General features: G+C 34.3%; 1 protein-coding gene and 1 long non-coding RNA gene across 6 annotated transcripts in view; both read right to left on the minus strand.

The window, feature by feature from the left end:
* CEP128 (centrosomal protein 128) overlaps window positions 1-20,872 on the minus strand; it is a 438,638-nt gene that overhangs the window by 161,463 nt on the left and 256,303 nt on the right. The window lies entirely within an intron of this gene.
* LOC113627538 (uncharacterized) lies at window positions 11,156-17,533 on the minus strand. Its single transcript, XR_003435595.1, has 3 exons — window positions 17,512-17,533; window positions 17,261-17,299; window positions 11,156-11,608 (listed from the first exon to the last, which is right to left on the minus strand). It is a non-coding gene; the product is annotated as an uncharacterized LOC113627538 (long non-coding RNA).

Raw genomic sequence — 20,872 nt, forward strand, 5'->3', positions numbered from 1 at the left:
GCCCAGAGATAAACCCACGCACATATGGTCACCTTATCTTTGATAAAGGAGGCAAGAATATACAATGGAGAAAAGACAGCCTCTTCATTAAGTGGTGCTCGGAAAAGTGGACAGCTACATGTAAAAGAATGAAATTAGAACACTCCCTAACACCATACACAAAAATAAACTCAATATGGATTAAAGACCTAAATGTAAGACCAGACACTATACAACTCTTAGAGGAAAACACAGAAATAACACTCTGACATAAACCACAGCAAGATCTTTTTGGACCCACCTCCTGGAGTAATGAAAATAAAAACAAAAATAAAGAAATGGGCCCTAATGAAACTTAGAAGCTTTTGCACAGCAAAAGAAACCATAAACAAGACGAAAAGACAACCCTCAGAATGGGAGAAAATATTTGCAAATGAAGCAACCGACAAAGGATTAATCTCCAAAATTTACAAGCAGCTCATGCAGCTCAATATCCAAAAAACAAACAACCCAATCCAAAAATGGGCAGAAGACCTAAATAGACATTTCCCCAAAGAAGATATACAGATTGCCAACAAACACACGAAAGGATGCTCAACATCACTAATCGTTAGAGAAATGCAAATCAAAACTACAATGAGGTATCACCTCACACCAGTCAGAATGGCCATCATCAAAAAATCTACAAGCAGGGCTTCCCTGGTGGCGCAGTGGTTGAGAGTCCGCCTGCCGATGCAGGGGACGCGGGTTCGTGCCCCGGTCCAGGAAGATCCCACATGCCGTGGAGCGGCTGGGCCCGTGAGCCTCGGCCACTGAGCCTGTGTGTCTGGAGCCTGTGCTCTGCAATGAGAGAGGCCACAACAGTGAGAGGCCTGTGTACCACAAAAAAAAAAAAAAAAAAATCTAGAAACAATAAATGCTGGAGAGGCTGTGGAGAAAAGGGAACCCTCTTGCATTGTTGGTGGGAATGTAAATTGATATAGCCACTATGGAGAACACTATGGAGGTTCCTAAAAAAACTGAAAATAGAACTACCATACGACCCAGCAATCTCACTAGTGGACATATACCCTGAGAAAACAAACCATCATTCAAAAAGAGTCATGTACCACAATGTTCACTGTGGCTCTATTTACAATAGCCAGGACATGGAAGCAACCTAAGTGTCCATCCATAGATGAATGGATAAAGAAGATGTGGCAAATATATACAATGGAATATTACTCGGCCAAAATAAGAAACAAAATTGAGTTATTTGTAGTGAGGTGGATGGACCTAGAGTCTGTCATACAGAGTGAAGTAAGTCAGAAAGAGGAAAACGAATACCGTATGCTAACACATATATATGGAATCTAAAAACAAACAAACAAAAAGGTTATAAAGAACCTAGGGGCAGGATGGGAATAAAGACGTAAACCTACTAGAGAATAGACTTGAGAACACAGGGAGGGGGAAGGATAAGCTGGGACAAAGTGAGAGAGTGGCATGGACTTACATACACTACCAAATGTAAAACCGATAGCTAGTGGGAAGCAGCCGCATAGCACAGGGAGATCAGCTGGGTGCTTTGTGACCACCTAGAGGAGTGGGATAGGGAGGGTGGGAGGGAAGGAGATGCAAAACGGAAGAGATATGGGGATATATGTATATGTATAGCTGATTTACTTTGTTATAAAGCAGAAACTAACACACCATTGTAAAGAAATTATACTCCAATAAAGATGTTAAAAAAAAAGAGAAAATGGAGATAATTCACAGGATAAGCATGAAGAAAACATGATAGGATATAAGCAATTCTGATCTTCCAAATGACCAGAATCACTGTTTAAATGATTACTCTGTTCTCTAAACTCTCCTCCTCCTCAAAGGAAAAAAAAAAAAAAAAAAAACACAACAGATACAGATGCCTTGCATTAGATAGATAGAAAAAGATACTTTTCTTAAAAAAAAGAAAAAAAAGGTGGGAGAATTGAATCAAGATGGCCGAGAAAATGGACCACTCTCTACTCCAGATCCCAGATCATAAAATGACACTTACGAAATGAAGTAAAGAAAAAATAAATAAGACCAAATATTATCTAAAAGAGGACAGAAGAAAATCACCTTTGAGGTATGAGCAATTCCATGGCTTTCCCAACTTTAGAGTAAAACAGTTATTTAAAAAATCAGGAGAGGATGATCACCAGGGTAGATAACTTTACAATGCCATTAAACTAATTCAATCAAGTCTGTTTATAATGAGCAGCAGAGGGGAGTGATATGTGTCCCCAGGATAAACCCCTAAGTAATCCTTTTTATAAATCACTATCGATCTCAAGAAAGAAAAACAAAAAAGCTGGAAGCATTTTTTTTTGAAGTTTATTTTATTTTTTTATTCAGCAGGTTCTTATTAGTTATTATAATTAGCAAGCTTTTACTTTCATGTCTCAAGATCATATATCAGCTTCTTCTCCCACTAAGTTCACCATAAAATGGTGTGCTTTTTTTTTAAGTTTTGAACTTTATTTTATTTATTTTTTTATACAGCAGGTTCTTATTAGTCATCAATTTTATACACGAGTGTATACATGTCAATCCCAATCTCCCAATTCATCACACACACACAGCCCGCCGCTTTCCCCCCTTGGTGTCCATATGTTTGTTCTCTACATCTGTGTCTCAATTTCTGCCCTGCAAACCAGTTCATCTGTACCATTTTTCTAGGTTCCACATATATGCGTTAATATATGATATTTGTTTTTCTCTTTCTGAATTACTTCACTCTGTATGACAGTTTATAGATGCACCCACATCTCTACAAATGATCCAATTTCGTTTCTTTTTATGGCTGAGTAATATTCCATTGTATATATGTACCACATCTTCTTTATCCATTCATCTGTGGATGGGCATTTAGGTTGCTTCCATGACCTGGCTATTGTAAATAGTCTTGTAATGAACATTGGGGTGCATGTGTCTTTCTGAGTTTTGGTTTTCTCTGGGTATATGCCCAGTAGTGGGACTGCTGGGTCATATGGCAAATTCTATTTTTAGTTTTTTAAGGAACCTCCATACTGTTCTCCGTAGTGGCTGTATCAATTTACATTCCCACCAACAGTGCAAGAGGGTTCCCTTTCCTCCACAGCCTCTCCAGCATTTATTGTTTGTAGATTTTTTGATGATGGCCATTCTGACTGGTGTGAGGTGATACCTCATTGTAGTTTTGATTTGCATTTCTCTAATGATTAGTGATGTTGAGCATCCTTTCATGTGTTTGTTGGCTATCTGTATATCTTCTTTGGGGAAATGTCTATTTAGGTCTTCTGCCCATTTTTGGATTGGGTTGTTTGTTTTTTTGATATTGAGCTGCATGGGCTGCTTGTGAATTTTGGAGATTAATCCTTTGTCAGTTGCTTCATTTGCAAATATTTTCTCCCATTCTGAGGGTTGTCTTTTCATCTTGTTTATGAAATTATGCTCCCTAATTTCAAACTCTATTACAAAACTACAGTAATTAAAACAGCAGGCATTGGCATAAAAATAGACACAAAGATCAATGGAACAGAATAGAGACCCCATAAATAAAACCACACATATGGTCAAATAATTTATGACAAAGGAGCCAAGAATATACAATGGGGGAAGGATAGTCTCTTCAATAAATGGTTTGGGGAAAACTGGACCGCCACATGCAAAACAAAACAAAACAAACAACCAAAAAACACTTGTCCATTATCTTACATAATACACAGAAAGTAACTCAAAATGGATTAAGACGTAAATATAATACCTGAAGCCATAAAACTCCTACAAGAAAACACAGACAGAAAGCTCCTTGACATAGGTCTTAGTGATGATTTCTTTGAATATGACACTAAAAGCAAAAGCAACAATAAACAAGTGGAATGATATCAAACTAAAAACTTCTGCACAGTAAAGGAAATCATCAACAAAATGCAAAGGCAATCTACTGAATGGGAGAAAATACTTGCAAATCATATATCTCATATGAGGCTAATATCCAAAATATATAAAGAACTCATATAACTGACTATCAGAAAAACAATCTAATTTAAAAATGGGCAGAAAATCTAAACAGACATTTTTCCAAAGAAGACGAACAGTGTGTACATGTCAATCCCAAACTCCCAATCTATCCCTCCCCTCACTCTTCCCCCTGGTAACCATAAGCTCATTCTCTAAGTCAATGAGTCTGTTTCTGTTTTGTAAATAAGTTCATTTGTATCATTATTTTCAGATTCTGCATATAAGCAATATCACATGATATTTGTCTTTCTCTGTCTGTCTTACTTCACTTAGTATGATAATCTCCAGGTCCATCCATGTTGCTGCAAATGGCATTATTTCATTCTTTTTAATGGCTGAGTAACATTCCATTGTATATATGTACCACTTCTTCTTTATCCATTCATCTGTACACACTGTTATATTTAAAATAGATAACCAACAAGGACCTACTGTATAGCACAGGGAACTCAGCTCAATATTCTGTAATAACATAAATGGGAAAAGAAATTGAATAAGAATAGATCTATGTATATATATAACTGAATCACTTTGCTGTACACCTGTAACTGATACAACACTGTTAATCAACTATACCCCAATATAAGATAAAAATTTTTTAAAAAAAGACATACAGATAGGCAATAGGTACATGAAAAGATGCTAAACATCAGTAATCATCATGGAAGTGCAGATCAAAACCACAATGAGATAACAACTCATACCTGTTAGACTGGCTATTATCAAAAAGACTAGAAACAACAGTGTTGGCAAGGATGTGGGGAAAACGGAACACTTGTGCATTGTTGGTGGGAATGCAAATTGGTGCAGCCACTGCGGAAAACAGGAAAATTGTGACTGTTAAAAGCTTCCGCATGCCTATCCAAGATTTTATTTGAGATTTTAACATACTCTATCATAAATGAATTAAGAAAAAACCAGAAAAGATTCTAACAACAAAACTAATAAGCTAAATCATTAGATATATACAAAATTCTTACACTACAAACAGAAATGATATACGCATATATATATTTTAAATATACATGAAATACAAAAGTATGACAGGCATTGGGATATAAAGGAAGTTTCAATAAATTTCAAGGGACAAATATTAAAAACACCAGTTATCTGATAATACTGCAATTAAATTTAAAATTGGCATTGGAAATGTAGTGAAACAAAAACAAAAATTTGAGGGATTGAAAAATCAAGTTGTACTCCTATATAATTCATAATGGAAATTATAAAATATTTATAAATGAACAGCAATGAAAGCACCACATATCAAAACTCAGGGAATACAACTAAACATAAATAAATGTATTACTTTAATGCATTAATTTAAAATATTGGAAATAAGTTAGTTTAAATATTCTCCTTAAGAAACTAGAAAAAAAACAGAATAAATATTGAGAGAGTAAAAGGAGTGAAATAATAAATATAAAGGCAGAAATTAATGATACAGATAATGAAAAAAGGTTAGAGAGACAAGAATACCAAAATTTCTCTCAGAAAGGGAAAAATGCTAATCAACTGATCAGAAATTGATAATGGTAAAAAAGAAAAATAAAAAAAAATTGTTAGAAAAAAAGTACATGCCAGTTAGAAATGTAGTTGAGTTTCTTAAACTATTAAGAGAGTACTATAACCAACTTTATGATAATTGGCTTAAAAAAGAATTAGAAAGCCTCAATAAATGCATAATCATTGAAGGCAGTAAGTGAGTAATCAAAGGTTACTGAAGTAACTCTAAAAATGAATGATGGTATAACTGCAGTTAAAATGAAGTAAAACTACAGTATAGGACTTCCCTGGCGGCACAGTGGTTAAGAATCCACCTGCCAGTGCAGGGGACATGGGATCGAGCCCTGGTCCGGGAAGATCCCACATGCCGCGGAGTAACTAAGCTCGTGCACCACAACTACTGAGGCTGTGCTCTAGAGCCCGCGAGCCATAACTACTGAGCCCGCCTGCCACAACTACTGAAGCCTGCACACCTAGAGCCTGTGCTCCGCAAAAAGAGAAGCTACCACAATGAGAAGCCTGCACACCGCAACGAAGAGTAGCCCCGCTTGCCGCAACTAGAGAAAGCCCGCACACAGCAACAGAGACCCAATGCAGCCAAAAATAAATTAATTAATTAAAAAAAAACCCTAAGTATGTGGTCAACAGAGTAAAAATTAAAAATTTGATTATTATGTGGAAAAGTAATCTGTATAAAGCTTAAAAATCTATAATCAATAGTATATATATTTTGTTGATAGACAATGTGTAGTAATAAAAGGACATAATATGTTTAGGAATGATAAACACCAAGTTCAAATAGTGTTTACCTCTAGGTTCTCTCTTCTCAGAAAGAACAGTGGATTTGGGAAGGCGTAGTAATTAGTTATAGAGGCATCAACTAACTTCTTTAAACGTCACAGTAGAGTAAATCAGTAAAACCCAAAGCTGTTGTTTTTTTTTTTTTAAGACTAAAAAATGAAAAATTATTTGTCAAGTCTGATTAAGGAAAAAAAATAAAGCAGAAAATTTAACAACATTGAAAGATAGGAGGCCTAAGTATCTGTGAAAGTCTCATACCTTCTGGTATGAGCTGAACTGTGTTCCCCCCCAAATTCATTATGATGAAGTTAACCCCCAGTACCTCAGAACGTAAGTGAATTTGGAGATAGGTCCTTTAAAGAGGTGGTTAAGGCAGGTAATTCCCTGGTGGTCAAGGGGTTAGTACTGCCAAGGGCCCAGGCTGACCCCTAGTTGAGGAATTAAAATCCCACAAGCCACGTGGCTTGACCAAAATAAATAAATAAAAGAGGTGGTTAAGGTAAAAAGAGGTCACTAGGGTGGGTCCTAATCCAATATGACTGGTGTCTGTAAAAGAAGAGATTAGTATACACAGAGAGGGAAAAGAAGGGATTAGTATACACAGAGAGGGAAAAGCATGAAGACAGAAGGAGAGAGAAGAGGGAGCATATGGCCTCCACAAGTATGGGAAACATCTCAGAATGTAACCAACCAACCCTGTCGGCACCTTAATCTTGGATTTCTTGCCTCCAGAACTGTGATAAAATAAATTGCTATTGTTTAAGTCACCCAGTCTGCGGTACTTTGTTATGGTAGCCCTTGCAAACTAATACACATGGGCAAAGGAAGTTCCTTATTAATTGAGACAGTGTGTGTTAAGCTTTTCTGTCACTGTAACACTTGTGAGTTCTCTAATACATTGTCATTTTATTTTGGCAGACCTTTAAAAATGTCCTGAAAGGGCAAGACATTTGATTTACTGCAAACACATTTTAAATTATTAGCAAAATTTATAGTACTTGAGTAAAGTACGAGAAAAATGTTCTGAGAGGTTCAAGTATAATTTATATATGAAGAAAATACAGGATGTGACTATAACTTTATTTTAAACCTCTCTGGGACTTCCCTGGTGGCACAGTGGTTACGAATCCACCTGCCAGTGCAGGGGACATGGGTTCGAGCCCTGGTCTGGGGAGATCTCACATGCCGCGGAGCAACTAAGCCCGTGCGCCACAATTACTGAGCCTGCGCTCTAGAGCTCGCGAGCCACAACTACTGAGCCCACATGCCACAACTACTGAAGCCCGAGCACCTAGAGGCTGTGCTCTGCAACTAGAGAAGCCAATGCAATGAGAAGCTCGTGCACCGCAACAAAGAGTAGCCCCCGCTCGCCGCAACTAGAGAAAGCCTACGTGCAGCAATGAAGACCCAACGCAGCCAAACATAAATAATAAATAAATAAATAAATTTACAAAAAAAACCACCGTCTCCTTCGTTAAAGAACTGCAACCCTGGCTTGACCAATATCTTTGGTGGAATAACATTTGTTGATTATTTAAAGGCTGGTGCTTATTTAGGATGTATTTTGTGAAGACTGAGATGATCAATTGAATTCAATTACTGATTTTGTTCCAACTTTACTATAATAAAAATCTAAAAAATTAAAGCTTTACTAGCTCCGATACAAAAAAAAAACAAATCCAGAAAAAAAAATCTGGCTGCTCATTGTATCTTAAATATAATGAAAAGAAATTATCACAACAAATTACTAATATTTCTAAGTACCCTGAGTTGCAAACAGCTTTAAGGGAAAACAACATTATCTTCAAAGTGGCAATTGGAAGCTTAAGACTAGATGAACATACACTTTCTAGACATCTGTTAGAAGTCTGAGGAGATCAGGAAATTTTTAAAGACAAGAATTTGGAAATAATCAACTGAAAATAAATGTATACCTAATTAATGTGGCCAATGCTATTATATTTATAGATCTCACTCCAGAAAAATTGGAAACTGTATTCTGGTATTCTGTGCTACAATACTCGTATTGTATTGTTGGAGGCTTAGTTTTTTGAGGAAAAAGAAATCATCTTGATGCTGCTTTTAAATATAGAAACATAACTCTGGTTTACTCTCTCTCCCAAGGTTCTTACTGGTTTGACTGCTTCCTGGTACTTGGATTTCTACTAATAAAAAGTATGCTAAAAAAGAGTTAGAAAATTTGGAAGAACACAGCTATCGCAACATGATTATCCAATTTCACTGAGAGGTTAATAAAAGGGCACAGGACTAAATGTTTCAGCGTTTCTAACCTGCAAATGTGAGACAGAACTAAAATTCCAGATATTCAGTGATATTATAACAGATCAATATTTTTAAAACCTAAAGCCGTCACACTTCATTTATCAGCTGCTGGTACCTAACTCACCTCCAACTTTCAGTTCATTTTGATAAAGATCCATCACTATTTAAAAAAATAATATAAATCTTAAAAGTATTATTTACAAAGGTTTTTTATTTACAAAGGTTTTTATGTGAGAAAGATTCTATACTTGCCTTTTCATATAAATTTGATTCAATGATTATCTCGAGGCATAAGTTATCTTGAGCCATATCACATTCAGTTGCTTTTACCTTCTTACTTTTAAATTTTACTAAATCAAAGAATCCTTACTTAAACCAAGAGGTTGTCAGAGGAACGACTATAAGCACTTGCTGGCTCCTTAGGATGTTGTAGATAATCAGATCAAACAGAGATCCAGAAGGAGAAGAGGAGTTTGTCATAGATAATGACACCCAGCATGTTATCAGATGGTAAGTTATTAAATATAACACACTGAAAGTTAGAATGCTAAATATTTCCACTAGGGAGATAAAGGTAAACAGATTTATAAGCTGATTATTTTTGAATTAAAATAACACATGAGAACTACAAACCAATGCGTGAACTACAATCACAATCCGTGATTAAACAGCCTTGGATTACAGGTAAAGTACTGCGGGTATCAGACAGTCACAAATGCCACATTCTTTGACAGACTTCTCCATCAGTTAGTTACATATGGTTCATCATTAATAAAAATATCATAAGGCAGACTTCCGGAGAAGAGTATCCAAACTAAACCTAAGATCAGTTCAGTCATTCTCAAACCTTGTGTCATGCTAAGCCACAACACAAGACAATCACTGCCTCTACAGTGAAAACAGGAAGCATAGTCCTTTTCTACACCTTATAAATAAGATAAAATCCCCTTTCTGTAACAAAGACAAGTTATGGGGAATAAAGAGAACTAAACAGGGAATTGACTGATAACAAACCAAAAAGAGTTTAGACATGTGAACAGTTAGAATTGAAATTCACCACTCTTTTTGCAAGCTGGGCAAATTGGATGCTTTACTTTAATGAACCACGGAGAAGGGCTGATTGATTATAGGGGATGTTGCTTTATGGTTTACTGTTCACAAATCACTGATATCCTTATTGTATTGTCTATATATAGTAATCAGTTTTCTCCTTCTTGCTTTTTGGGGAAAGTGCAGAGGGGACAGGTTAGGGAGAATTTTACATCTTCAAAATTATCCTGGGCTTCCCTGGTGGTGCAGTGGTTGAGAGTCCGCCTGCCAATGCAGGGGACACAGGTTCGTGCCCCGGTCCGGGAAGATCCCACATGCCGCGGAGCGGCTAGGCCCGTGAGCCATGGCCACTGAGCCTGCGCGTCCGGAGCCTGTGCTCCACAACGGGAGAGGCCACAGCAGTGAGAGGCCCGCGTACCGCAAAATAAAAAAAAAAAAAAAAAATTATCCTCACATATCAAAACTGACAGGTTCTTGATGTTTAACAGCAACTTTCACAATTCCAATTTAGTAAAAGCAAAAACAGAGATTTACACCAAAGAGATGACATATAAACTGACCTTGAGGCCCAGTGGCCTGCCAATTATAAATTACAGATTTCTAGGCCTATTTTTCTGGCAATATCAATAGAATATATATATAAGCTAGTTACTGGCTGTAAAACTAACAAATCTATACAATTTATTATAAAAAAGAAATTTACACTAGGAAAAACTATTGTTTAAAATATCTTCACAAGAAGCATAGTAGTCGTCTCTTGTTCTGTGAAATTAACTTGACAGTATTAAATTTTGAGATACTTATTAAGCAACAAAAGTATACTAAACATGAACAGAAAAATCTTTTTAAAACATATAATGTCATAGAATTGCTAATACTAGAGTCAGTATATTAAAATACTTCTCGAAATTAGTTTCTATAAAAAGGACCTACAAAGATAACCAGCAATCAAACAAACAAATCCAATATAGCTAAGTTTTTTAAGGTAAAGTATTTAGCTACAAAGCATAGGGGGTTGGGGATGTGCAGAGCCATAATTTTGAACCAAGCTCCAATGTTTTTAATACTTTCCTTTGCCTCTTGTTTTCCACTGTCATTTATAGATATGTATTTGTGCCCATCAAATGCCCATCTGTAATATGGTTTATTTTCCCATTTTTTTCTAAAATTTCTTTGACCTCGAAATCAGTTTCATTTCACAAGAACAGCTTATGCTTTCTAATTCAATAATGTTATTTTCTAATTCAGAAAATACTATAGCATTGGGAAGAATATTATATCACATGAAAACTAAGCAAAATCAAAAGATAACACTTTTCTGCATAATTATTCCACTGAAGTTGGTAAAAGTAAGTTAAGTGAAAGCTATCAGTGGCAATTTAATTCCTGTCTTTATCCTCTCAGAATAATTTGTTCTAAAGCTCAAGGTTCTAAACTTTTGTCTCTAAGATATTCAAGGTTTAAAAAAAGAAAGTGTAATTGTTAGAAATCTTAGAAAAGACAGGCAAACGTTTATGTATAGTATGATCTATATAATAGCACGTCTCATATTCAGGGTATTTTTTTCCCCTGAAATCTATGTTAGGCCCGCAATTAACAATAAAAAGGAAATTTATAGTCTTAGCAAAATTTTAAAATTACCATTCTAGTAAAAGATTTACATAATTATAAATCATTTTAAAACACCTCCATTCTGAAATCATAAAGGAACACTTTGTGTGGTTGTTTGCACAAAGAAAGCCAGGATATTCATTAAAAGAAATACATCAGCATTTCTTGTCTCACTAAAACTATTTTTTCATTATGAACTGATAAGCATTTTTTAAATGCATTAAAGCAAAGGAATAATACACACAGAAATGTAAAACTGCTTACAACATATAATTCTGGCCTACCTTTGGTTTTCCTGAAGAAGATATGTATGCCTTTTTTTTCCTTTTCTTTTTTTTTAAGCATCAGAACTCTAGAAAAGATAAGCTTCCATAAACTCCCCAAAATTAATTAATAAATCCAAGAAAATGCTACCTTCACAGCAAAAATAATAAAGGATTTTGAATCACTTGTCCTTTATAGGAAATAGACAACGCTTCTGACTGGCAAATTTTGAAGCAACTCAGCAGAGAAAATAAAACAATTATATAAATAGGATTATGAAAAAGAAGTCCATTTACCTTTCTTTTCCTAGACAAAAGATTTTTTTAGAAAGTTTCTTGAATATTCATTCTATTTTTTATGCCACTTTAAAAAATGTATACGTTTTTGGTATAGAGAACTGATAAAGGGCTGAAAGATTTTAATCAGAAAACCTGGATTCCAGTCCTAGCTTTGACCCATATCAATTGTGTGATATCTGAACTTAAAAGGATAACAGTATCTAAATCAAAGGACCTTTTTTTTTTTTGGCCATGCCACATGGCTTAGTTCCCGGACACAGGGATGGAACCCATGCCCCCTACAGTGTACAGTGGAAGCACAGAGTCTTAACCACTGGACCAGCAGGGAAGTCCCTAAATCAAAAGACATTTAAAAGGATTACTAAAAGCAATTAATACTATGCTTACTGAATAGCCAGCAGTCATGAATAATGTTATTATAGTAATAATTATTCCTGTAATTATTCACCATCATCATTATCATCATTATTACAGATATTTTAGATATTATATCTTTATAAATATTTTCTACTTCTGCTCACCAAGAAGTGATCCTGCAGCACTCAAAGTCTGTGACATATCGCATTACTTCTATAAAATGGATTGGGAGGTTCTGAAAATATTCAGTCAAATGCAAAATGTATTTTGGAACAGGGAAAAGAAAATGTTCAAGAGCTTAATTTTCTTCTCTTTATAAGAAAATGTCTTTATTGAGTCTTGGAAAATTCTACAGTTTCAAATGAAGAAAAAATATGTCTCAAAAATGTATGTGTGATATACTGAATATATATGTATAACAGTACATGTGTGAATGAGATAGAATAAAAGGGGTACAGTTCATACCAACTTGCTTTATTTTATTTCAACCATATATTCTGGCACTGAGCTTCCTTTATTATAGAGAAGACAGTACGGTAAAACAGTCACATTGGCTTAACCTCTAGAGAAGCTTATTTCATATTTTCCCCTATAAAGAGACCCAGACACCTTGTTCTACTGCATGAAAATAATATACAAATTCTCAATTAATCCATAAAGATACTACTATGTGTAGCATAATACTTGCATCTTGTTTAAAGTACAGAGCTGTTGTAAGGTTCAAATGGAAATCGCATTCTAGCTTAATGAAACCATTAATTACCGCCATTCTGTTATAGTCTCATAATCACTCCCACTCCTTTTTACACTTTCCTGCTCCCTTACAGGATCTTAAACATACTCTTAGACATACCACTTGTTATACATATGTAAGAGGTTCTCTTGAGTAAATACTCTGGAGTAATATTACTAGAACACACAGCATGTGACTGTTCAACTTTATAAGGGAATACAAATTTTTATTGAGAGGTTATACTAACTTATATTACACCAACAATTCATAAGATACTGGTGACCCATATCCTTTCCAACCTTTGATATTGTTAGATTTAAATGTATGCTAAATGAGAGAAAATGGGATTTTATTGAATTAGTAACCTGCAGTTACCTCATTATTTCTTCCTGTTTATTGAACCTGTCTTTCTTCTATTAAGTATTTATTCATGTTTTTTGCCCATTTTGATTGAGTTCTTTTTCTTATTTATTTTTAGTTCATTTATTCTTGATATTAGTCCTTAGTAGGTAAAATTTTAGAATTTCTTTTAATCTGTAGTTTATGTCTTTTCTTTTTTTTTTTTTTGGCTGTACGCGGGGCCTCTCACTGTGTGGCCTCTCCCGTTGCGGAGCACAAGCTCCGGACGCGCAGGCTCAGCGGCCATGGCTCACTGGCCCAGCCGCTCCGCGGCATGTGGGATCTTCCCAGACCAGGGCACGAACCTGTGTCCCCTGCATTGGCAGGCGTACTCTCAACCACTGCGCCACCAGGGAAGCCCTATTTTTTTTTAAGTATCCTTTGATGAAAAGAAGTATTTAAGACTGCCAAAACTGTCAATGAATAAGGGATACTTTAAAAATTTTTACTATATGGATCAACCATTTTTCCCTATCACATTTACTGAATACTCCTTCATTTCCCCCTAAAGTTTCATGTAAACTGTCATATTTCAAAGTTTCATGCATATATATATTTTTCTTTTTCTCTGTTGCTGAGATTGCTACTGAATTGTCTATCCCTGAACTGATACCACACAAGTCTTGACTACTATAGCTTCACATTAAGCTTTGGCATGTATTAGGATTAGATTCCATACTTGTTTGCTTCAGAATTTCTCTAAGCTACATTTGTTCACTTACATATCCTTAAACATTTTAGTATCAACTTATCAAGTTATATAAAAAGCACTTTGGTATTTTAATTAGAATTAATATCACCAAATCTATAGGTCAATTTGGAAAGGATTGAAGATATTTATGATATAAAGTTTTCCTATTCATAAACATGATATATTTCATCATTTATCATTCAAAGTATTTCAGTAGTTTTATAATATGCATGTGAACATCTTACACATCTTTTCATAGATATATTCCAAAGTGCACTATCATTGTGCTGCTTTTGTAAACAGAATCTTTAAAACTATGTTTTCTAATTGCTCACTATTAGTAAATAGAAATGTAATTGATTCTACATATTGAATTTTATATCCAGACACTTGTTAATTTCTTCTATCATTAGTAATAATTTTTCTGTAGATTCTTTTTCTTTTAACAGTCAGATTATCTACAAATCATGACAGCTTTATTTCCTACTTTCCTATCCTTACTGCATAATTTCTTTACCTTACTTTATGGCACTGGCTAGCAGCTCATACTAATAAAAGGTTGAATGGAAGTGGTGATAATGACTATTGTTCCTTACACCTGTTTTTTAAGTATCTTCCTATTTTAAATGTTGTTTTTAAGGAATATTTTGGTAGATATTTTATATCAGGTTTAAAAAGTCCTCTAATTTACTAAGAAAATTTTTTAATATGAATCTGCGTCGAACTTAATCAAATACTTTTTTCCTACAACTACTGATAATGATCATGTGGTTTTTCTCATTTAATCCTTTAATGTGGTAAGTGGAATTTATAGATTTTCTAATATTAAACTGTCTTTGGAGTCTGGGACAAAGCTAACTTAACCATTACATATTATCTTTTTCATACGATATTAGGTATTTACATTTACATTTGTGAGTGAAATGAGTCTAAAATACTCCTTCCTTATACTCCTTCTTTGTCTTTTGTATTAAAATGATAGTGACCTCATATTTGAGACCTCTGGGAGCCAAACTGGAAAAGCACTATATCTAAGACAAGACTTTTATATATGAAGTAGTTTTAATATTAAATTACCTATAAAGAGTGTACTTCAACCTTTCTTCAACTTGGAGCACGTGTGTGTTCATGTGTATTTTTCTGCTGCTTCTCTGTTGATAATCTGTTCCTTATTTATAGACATATTAACCTTAAAAAGAGGTAGAAAGCAATTCTCCCACCCAGGTGGTTTTAATCAAAAGAAAGTAAGTTTAAACAAAAGTAGACAACAAAGAGTGAAAGAAAGTAATGTTATTTAGCTCAAAAAAACTAAAATAACAATTTAAGGAAGTCGCTTCAGTTACACAAGAAATAGAACCCTTTGCATATTTAAAGGAAAAAGTATTCTTCCTCAGGTAACAAGCTACATTACAGGAAATGCACAACTTGCTTAAGTGTGGCTGAGCCTAATGGAAAGATAAAGATATAGCTATATATCAAAAGAAAAACAGAGCAGTATTATTTATCTCACAATATATTAAAACCACAAAACCTTCACTGTAATTGGGGTATTAGACTGGCATTAACACAACAAATAATTTAAGAGCTTTAGCAAGGAAAATGTTTGGCTGCTCAAATTTTAAGAGACATCTTTCATACATTTTGGAATTATATAGTAGAGTCCCTAATACAGAAAGCTAGGATGAGCTAACCTATATTTTTCTGATTTTCTTGGCTTAAGGCTGTTTGTCAACTACTATCCACCCTCTATTTTCAACATGGACAGTTACTCTTTAAGAGATATATATGCTTAAGGGAAAATTACACAGCAGCTGCAGTCATGAAGAACTGCCCATCAGTTAGCATGGATTCCCACAGTTGACCTGAGAGCCCCATTTCAATTAAAACGAAAATAGAACAGCATGTATACAGTAGATTCAGACTCTCCACCACTTTTTTCTTGGATACAATCATTGAGGATAATATGTAATCCTGCTGTGAAAGGAAATAACTCAAATGCTACTTTCATGTAAAAGATCGTCTATCAAAAATATCAAAAACGCTTTTACAATGCTTAAGCCAAAATGTTCTAACTACAGTCCAAAAAAAAAAAAAAAGAAAGACTCTAAATAAGTATGAGGTTAACCAGTTAGAAGCTAAAAAGTAAGAGTGAACTCTCCCCAGAAATGAAACTCTAACTCATGCTTGAAAATGAACATCTGACCATGGAATGCCTGATGACACACCACATTCTTTAAAAAAACTAAATACATAACAGATATTTTTTCAGGTGACAGATATAATATATAGAGACTTGGAATTAATAAGATTTTTTATAAATCGCTGTATGAAAAACCTTAAACCAATTATTTGCCTCCTTTCTTTCTTTCTAATAGTTGCTTTACTTTATTCTGGCTTGACTTTTAATAGATAAGACAGACAGATCAAGTCTCTGTCTTATTATCTATGTCTAGTTGTCTGTCAGAGCTTTTATAAAATACAGACTTGCCAGTATTTCAATTTAACCTCATCCTTAAATATTTACCCTCTACCAAAATGCATGCTTCTCCAAACTCTACAATGATTAGAACAAGTATTAAATATTATATTAACTTTATTTAAAACAAAAAATGTTTCTAGATGATCAGTAACTTCTTGAGGTCTCTAATTTTTTCCAATCCTTATGCTTAATGATTTCACCTGGACTGGTCCAGACTCCATACTGACCTTAATTCTCTGCTCTCTGCTACGTTGTTCTCATTGTAAAAATAGCCTTGCCAACAAGTACAAAGAATGCATAAATTCAGTTATTCACTAGCCTATTTATTCTATATCCATTAACAAAAATAAATGAAATCAACACTCGCTACTACGACTTAACAAATAGCGTCAACTTTAGCAAGAAGCTCTTTGTAATAATAGTTCTCAAACCCAGAAACCTAATGTTTCTGTACTGAACAAACTTTCATGTTTGTTTCATTTTGTTTCCCTGATTGTTCCCTGATCAGATTAAGGCATCACACAGGAAGCTCACGGGAATCCTTCCCCAATCTCCCATTCAACTTCCTATTAGTTGATGACAGCAAATAGAAGAGCATTAAAATGTTGGAAATATTTCCTAACGGTGGTTTAGAAACAATAATGGAATTATTATTCTATCTCTATTTCTGTAGGAAAACAAGTGAGGATATCCTTGCTTCATAAAGTTTTGGAATAACTATATCAGATAATTTTAATATATTTTATTATAATTATTATAATTTAATCTATACAGTTTCTTACCATCAAGTCTGTATTATATCAAATCCTTTTGAGGGCAGACTTCAAATGGGTGGGAAAAAAAAAAAAACACCAAGAGTTAAAGATGAAGGAATCATAAGGTAGAATTTTTATCAGCAAACATAATTATCCCAAAATATTCATCAAGAAACTGTAATGGTCTGTATTTCTGCCTTGCAAACAGGTTCATCTGTACCATTTTTCTAGATTCCATAAACATGTGTTAATATACGATATTTGTTTTTCTGACTTACTTCACTCTGTATGACAGTCTCTAGGTCCATCCATGTCTCTACAAATGACCCCATTTCATTCCTTTTTGTGGCTGAGTAATATTCCATTGTATATATATATCACATCTTCTTTATCCATTTGTCTGTTGACGGGCATTTAGGTTGCTTCCTGGTTATTGTAACCAATGACCTGGTTATTGTAAATAGTGCCGCAATGAACACTGGGGTTCATGTGTCTTTTTGAGTTATGGTTTTCTCTGGGTATATGCCCAGTAGTGGGATTGCTGGGACATATGGTAGTTCTATTTTTAGTTTTTTAAGGAACCTCCATACCGTTCTCTATAGGGGCTGTATCAATTTACATTCCCACCAACAGTGCAAGAAGGTTCTCTTTTCTCCACACCCTTTCTAGCATTTATTGTTTGCAGATTTTTTTGATGATGGCCATTCTGACTGGTGTGAGGTGATACTTCATTGTAGTTTTGATTTGCATCCCTCTAATAATTAGTGACGGTGAGCATCTTTTCATGTGCCTTTTGGCCATCTGTATGTCTTCTTTGGAGAAACGTCTATTTAGGTCTTCCGCCCATGTTTTGATTAGGTTGTTTGTTTTTTTGATATTGAGCTGCATGAGTTGTTTGTATATTTTGGAGATTAATCCTTTGTCCATTGATTTTGTTGCAAATATTTTATCCCATTCTGAGGGCTGTTTTTTCGTCTTGTTTATGGTTTCACACAGATGTAGAGAACAAATGTATAGACACCAACACGGGAAGGGGGGATGGGATGAACTGGGAGATTGGGATTGACATATATACACTAATAAGTATAAAATAGATAACTAATGGGAAAAAAGAAAACAATAAGTAACCAACACTATGTAATTCTCAGTAACCAACTGAATCATCTAATCAAGCTTTATAAGGCACTAAATAAATAACTATCAATAAAAATGAAATATATTGTTAAAAAAAAAAAAGAAACTGTTATGGTACCTCACAGTACACCAAGCACTAGAAGTACAAAGAAGATACAAAACACTTCTTATCCAAGTTGCTCACAATCTAAGTAGGAGGAGGTCAAGCTACATCAATCTACAATTTGGAGGCAACACTGAAATGAAACGAACAAATGAATTTAGAGGGACCATCATAAAGAGAGAACAGACTTGGACTTAAAGGGGGTGAGAACAGTGGCAAGAATTCTATGCTACTCAAACTGCTACATATTTAAATATCATTCCCAAATTTATACAGGAGATACAACTGTATGTAAATTAAAAATTGCTCAAAAATTTACTGAATATATGTTAGACTCTTAGAATACAAGCATTAAAAAGCATAAAATATATGTTAGACTCTTAGAATACAAAGAATTAGGGTTTGAGAAACTTATACATTTATGTACATATACACATATATATAATTTGTACATAATACAACAGGCTTATTATATTAGAGGCCGAGGAAGTTCTTTTCTAAAATGGATAATATATAAAAAATATTTTAAAGTAAAAGCATTCTTAACTTGTGCATCCATCAGTTAATTTATATATAATCACAGAGTCAAATTTTAGTGACTTCCTGAACTATATACTCTTTTTTAAAAAATCATATAACAACTTGTGGAAAAGGACAAGAAGAGAGGGAGAAATGTACCAAAGCAAGAGAGTAGGTCTATGATACTGAATACAAGGCATGGCAATCTTGAAAATATCAACCATCCATCCTATTCTAACCCCTTCCACTTGAATTAGTAAAGTGGTCTTTTTGGTAAGTTGTTCCAAGTTTTTGAAGTAAAGGGCTTAATGTTTAAATTAGGTTCATTATTTTATACTGCTTTATGTTTATGATTGACAGAAAACATAGTTTGGCAGACTTATATTCTCAGTTACATTACTCAGAAGAGAGTTTGATGGTAAGTAGCTTCAGTCTTCTGGAAATTAAATTTCTCACATTGGTCGGCCCAGGTGTAGATAAAATCACTGCAAACACACTCTAAGACATTTTAAGACAAGTGTTAAAAAAAAAAAATGAAACCCTACATCATGACATACACCTGAGTGACAAGAAAATATATTTCTTTTCATGTGTGTGCAATTTCAAACCAGTGTATAAAGCCTCACTTTAATGTAAGAATTTATTAACAACAAATTCAACTATCAATATCCTATTTAATACCTTACTTAAATAACTACTGCTTTATGGCTTTCCCACATCCCTTGACTGAACTTATGTCTCTTTATAATAAATCTATTTTGGAACTCAAAATAATTTCATTATATAGTATACTGAAATACTGATTATTTTCTTGCATTTTTTTCATTCATTAAAAATAAGTAACCAATGTTAGAAATAAAAATTTAATTTAAATAGTTGCCACAGAATTTTAAAACACAACATACTCTTAATAATAGTTGTGCAAAAAGGACAATATTGTAATGTTTTTCCTATTCTCCATCACAACATAAATCTACTCTAACAGTACAGTATTAAATAACTCCACAAACCTTTCTGTGTTCAATTAAAACATGTATTGTGACCTATAAGTACATGTAGCATTATCTCATTGTAAAACATTAACACAGAAATTTTGTACTAAAATCCACATACCAATAAATATAGATACAAATTTTTCTTAGATTCCTGGCCTTCCCAATAGGTGTCTTTATTTTTCTTCTTCTTTTTTTTTAAAGATCTTTTTGTTACAATATTGCTTCCATTTTATGTTTTGGTTTTTTGACCAAGAGGCATGTGGGATCTTAGCTCCCTGACCAGGGATCAAACCCACACCCCCTGCATTGGAAGGTGAAGTCTTAACCACTGGACCACCAGGGAAGTCCCTATCTTTCTTCTTTAAATGGGGTGAAATTTACTTTAAAACTTACTACAAGCTGAAAAAGACAAATGATATTAATCAGAGGAGTCAATTCTCTGTTTAAAGAAATAATAGCGGTCATGCGGATACCTGGGAAGAAGAGAATATCATAGGTAATCCCAAATCACAGTTAAACCACAATCTTCTCCCCATTATCTGGGGTCAGACTCTCAGGGGAGGACTAACCACAGCCAAGTGACAGAGAGACAGACCTAGGACATGGTCACCTTACCCACAGGCCTCAGCAACTAATCAACAGTTGACTGAGGCTGACTGCCTGGCAGGGAGAAAGAAGAGCAAACTGGTTTATTCTCCCACAGACAAGGCAGACCTTCCCAGACTTAAAAAAATTCCAACTGAAAAAATATTACCCAAAGGAAGAAAAAGTAAACTACTCATTAAGTCTTCATAAATAAAGGGCTAATGAACTAACTGCACACCTCTAGAGTTGAACCAAGTGAAACTGCAGTTCTGTAGGTGTAAACGATTCAATCTAAATTCCAGG

This window comes from Aethalodelphis obliquidens, unplaced genomic scaffold (genome assembly GCF_003676395.1).
Source record: "Aethalodelphis obliquidens isolate GAN/ISIS:26980383/991018 unplaced genomic scaffold, ASM367639v1 scaffold21, whole genome shotgun sequence".
Classification (NCBI taxonomy): Eukaryota; Metazoa; Chordata; class Mammalia; order Artiodactyla; family Delphinidae; genus Aethalodelphis; species Aethalodelphis obliquidens.